Source organism: Lygodium microphyllum, chromosome 17, assembly GCF_053477565.2.
Source record: "Lygodium microphyllum isolate KBCC chromosome 17, Lygodium_microphyllum_v1.1.10, whole genome shotgun sequence".
Lineage (NCBI taxonomy): Eukaryota > Viridiplantae > Streptophyta > Polypodiopsida > Schizaeales > Lygodiaceae > Lygodium > Lygodium microphyllum.
In genome coordinates, this window is record NC_141151.1 from 109,633,555 (window position 1) to 109,638,438 (window position 4,884).

The following is a 4,884-nucleotide window of genomic DNA, read 5'->3' on the forward strand; positions in this document are numbered from 1 at the left end:
ATGAATCTGTAATGGTAGCGGCATTAAGTTTTCTTTAGTCCACACACACCCTCAACTTGCCATTCTTCTTGGGTACCACAATGATTGGTGATAACCATGTGACCTCACTTACAGGTTTAATAAAGCCAACAGCCAGCAACTTATCTATTTCCACCTTGATCAGTCTTCTGTGTTGATCCTCTTGAGCAACACCAATCTGGTTATACCCTGAGAAGCCATCCAAAAAACTATGCATTTCATGTCCCGCAACAGCATCCAACACTGCATCACAAAATGGCATTGGGAACGAATCTGTAATGGTAGCGGCATTAAGTTTTCTTTAGTCCACACACACCCTCAACTTGCCATTCTTCTTGGGTACCACAATGATTGGTGATAACCATGTGACCTCACTTACAGGTTTAATAAAGCCAACAGCCAGCAACTTATCTATTTCCACCTTGATCTGTTTTGCAAAATTTGGATTCATACGATATCTTTGTTGCACAATTGAAATAGCATCCTCTTTTAAATTGATATGGTGTTGGTGCAATTTAGGGTCAATGCCTTTTACCTGTGAATACTCCCAAGCAAATACGTCAATATACTCCTATAGCAATTTGATCAAATCCTCCAAAAACTGGCCTTCTACTTGGGCACTAACCTTTACCATTTTTGGCTCAACATCATTCCCTAGATTGACCTCCTGCAAGTCATCCTCTTTGACCCTACTAGAAGTGCCATACTTCTTCTGGTACAGTCCAGGAGTACTTGCAACGTTTTTGGAGGCTTTCCTTATTTGTACAGGACATTTCCGAGAAGGGGAAGTTGCTGCATTTTATACAAGGCTTAAATCCCTCAAACCATTGAGCGAGTAGCCCAGCTTGCTGAGGTGTTTGAGCCAAAATATGCTAGCAAGTACAAGCATTTGTCACGTAGCTCCTATGGTACTATTTATGAGGCTGACAGGAAGACAAAGTTTGCTTATTGGATCAATAAGAAATCAGTAGCTATCCCCTTTCCACAATATCCAATGGTTACTGGGAGTAAAATTCCATATGCAAAGCCATACAGGCCTATGGATGCAAAGTCAGGTGTCAAACCCAGTTCTGGTTTTGACAAATCAGAAGTTAAACAACATTCCAGGGCCATAATGGACAGTAGAAAAAAGTAAAATTTATGCTTTAGGTGTGGAGAGAAATGGACACTTCAGCACCGTGATGTGTGCAAAATGAAGAATGTCAGCTCAACCAAACTCAGCATGATAATTGAATTATCAGATGATGATGAAGTGGCTGATGTAGCAGACCCCCATGATGTCTCTCATCAAGAATTGACAGGAGCTCATGATGTAGATGAATCTCTGACACAGAAGCCACAAAGGGGAATGCATTTCCCTTTGATCCGGGTGGGGCTATTGAGCAAACCACTCATGTGATGCATGAGATTGATATTCAGCCTACATGTGGCAGGAAAGGCCGTAAGCCAACACTCTTTGTGTTGGAGCATCAACCTACAATGCCTTTTCATGTCAGAGGTGATGCTAATGGTAATGTCCCTATGGATTATGAGCACATTTATTGGGATGCCCAGTCTACACTGTATACCATCTCACTTCATGCCTTGATGGGTGCCAAAAGTGCTGACACAATTAGGTTGAAAGGAATGATTAATGGCAGATCTATTCATGTATTGGTAGATAGTGGTAGCACTCACAGTTTCATTAATTGCAGAACATTGCAAAGAGTGGGATTGGTTGCTATAAAGATAGATCATGGTCTGAAAGTGGAGATAGTGAATGGACAGCATATGATCAGCAAACATTGTTGCCAGGATGCCAGGATCAAGTTCTCTGATGATTATGAGTTTGCAGGTCATCTTCTGGCATTGGATATGGGGCCAATAGATGCTGTCTTGGATTATGATTGGCTGTAATCATTGGGGAAAATCAATATAGATTTGAATGCCTTATCTCTTGATTTTTTCCACAAGGGTAGAACTGTTACATTGCAAGGCATTGGTAATCAGAAATTGCAGGTCATTTCAGCAAAGGCAGATTATGATGATGAGATAATGATCATTGTAAGAGCAAATCATGCAGATTGTGATGATGATGATAATGAGATAATGATCATTGTCAAGTAAAATCATGCAGAGTGTGCAGAATATTGATCATTATGGGTCAGTACCTTAAATGGGCTTGAATTTCGTGCTGATCTAGCATTTGCTTGATGGGGGTGATGATCACACGCAATACTAGCTGTGGGAGGTCGTTTCAGCTTTTGGGTGTATACTATAGTGTTGCTTAGCCACATGATGATGATGATGATGAGTACTCTCATCAAAATTAGTCATAGCTGATGTTGTGGTGATATGAGTGTTACTCTTAGCCATATGATCCTGAAGATTTGATGCTACAACCTGTACAACAGTTCACCATCACAAATATTAATAAGCCAAGGTCCCTACCATCACAAGGCCTCTAATATTTTCCCATGTGGGAAAAGGGGCTCTTTTCCCTTTTTTTCCTTATAGTGTTCAATATCATGAGCTTTTTCTCAAGAGGCACCACACACCTAGCTAGGTGTTTTTGGGGGCAAGGGACTACTGGCTTTCACCTCAGAGGCTGACTTGTGGTCCCTCCCTTGTAGAAGCTAATGATGTTGTAGTAATTCACGATGTGGGAATGATAGTGGGACTTTGTCTAAAACTCCATGTGCATCAGATAGTGTATACAATATAGAAATACTTACTCAAAGCCAATTATTGCCATCATATATATAAACTACTACACATAGAACTGACCTTATGAGAGTCAAGGTGATGCATCGAGCCTACAATGAGACAGATGATCGAGAGGAGTATATGATTGTTGCTTGTGGCCTCCAGATTTGATGTTTCCTTACCATCTGAGCTTGCTTCAAATTGCTGTTAATTGAACTTATCTGATCAACCAGCTACTGCAACTGCCTTAATGTTGCAGCAGCTAGTCTAGCTCCAACAAATTTCACATTGTGATGTTGATGCTAATCATGGTAGGACAATGATGCATGGAGATTCATGATACATGGATTCTACATGTGTTGCCCAGTTGGTAAATCTCCTTGATGTAATTAATTAGTAGATAAACTATTTGTCACAGCTTGCATAGAGCTCTGGTTTGAATTAATCTCATTTTGATAGGCTAGTACACATAGCGAATGTTAGATGAGAAAACCTCACACCATCCTAGTCCTTGAAATATTATCACACATTTGGAACATTGAGAGTGAGAAAACCTGAACACTAACGTACTCCTAACTAGTGTTGTCCCTTTTCAAAGATAAGTAATTCATACTGTGACTAACTAGGTGGTGTGCTCCTATTAATAATAGAGAGCATTGCTGTTAATATGGGCTGGTAGAGGATGTTGGCTTGGTACTGCTAGCAGAGCTAAAGGGCTATAATAGAGCTTGGAGACGAAGTCAGAGACGAGTGCGTGTTCAAGAGTCAAGACCATTACATTAAAGCTGGTAGATTATCAGAGACAGGACTATCATGAGCAGCTGAGCTTCTGCTGCTGCTGCTGAGCCCATTAAAGCTAGCAAACTATCAGAGACAGGAGTCAGGACTATCCTGAGCTTCTACTGTTGCTGAGCCCATATTTATTATATGTTGAGCCTTTCGCTTCTCCAAGAGCAGGCCGCACAGCACATCTAGGATCTCCCTCATCGATGGACGATCTTTTGGGATGTGGTTCATGCAGAGCAAAGCTATTTTCAAGACTCCATAAACTTCATCTAGATGTTCTACTGATGAATCATTTTGATATCCATTGGGATGGATCAATAAAGCTGGATCTATCACTCTCCGCCAATCTTTTGCATTATATGCCGACTGAACCCATCCTCCCAAGTTCTCACTCTCATCACCATCAAACATCTTTTGCATTATATACAAGTTATTGTTGTATATGGGATTCATCCCTACTGGAATTGATGTTATCCCATTGGCAATGTCATTTATTGTATTTATCTTCCTTCACCATATGGCAGATTAGTCATGGGAACACCAAATTGCTAAAATTTGTCTAGCCATGACAGAAATTCAGTAAAATACAAGTTTCTGATCATACCTCTCCGATGCCAGATTAATCCTCGGTTATGATGACAATCTTCCCGTGCACATTCTCCTCAAGGACCTCATGGAAGAAGTGCAGCAACACGCTGTGGAAGATGAGCGGGAGCCACAGGACAAAGACCCTAGAGAGGCCGCCAATGACAGGAAAGAAAAGGTTGAGGAAGCCCCACATTAAACCCTACTGCGCTGCTCAAAGCCGGGAGCTTGTGTCGATTCACAATCTATGTCTCCCCACCATCGCGCACATAAACATCAGGCCTCTGCATTTGGGTATTGCACGCAAGCTCTTTGAAGTAGTCGAAGTTGCTTTGGCTGTGATTGGCTATCTGGGCAACATTACAATTCGTTAGTCAATAAGCTCGTCTAGTTTTCTTTGCCATTTCCATTGGTGGATGCTATTTCTGTTCACTTTGCCATTTCCATTGGTGGGTGCTACAGTCCAGTCGAGTCGCTACAGTCGTCTGCTACCATTTGGTGCCCTCTCCCCTTCGCCGTCTGCAACCCTACCCTCATCCCTTTGCCATCTACGGCTTAGTCCGTTGTCGTCATCCCTTCCCTATTTGCCGGTCGATCCAACGTAATTTGCATCTATGGCATGTCGAGCTGAAGCCTGAGCTATGGGGTCGCCTGCCCTCAGAGATCCTCTTGCACTCTGTCTTCCCCTATTTGCCCTTCTTCTTCCTCTTCAAGCTGCGCATCCTGTCCTGAGCTGTCTGTGCCCATCTCTCCTCTCACGCCTTCTAGCTACGTTTTAAATCTTAAATTAAATTAATAATTGTTCTAATC

General features: G+C 42.0%; 1 pseudogene; it reads left to right on the forward strand.

Moving 5' to 3' along the window:
* The first annotated feature begins 517 nt into the window (after positions 1-517).
* Positions 518-2,124, forward strand: LOC148022248 (uncharacterized; annotated as a pseudogene).
* Positions 2,125-4,884: the final 2,760 nt, after the last annotated feature.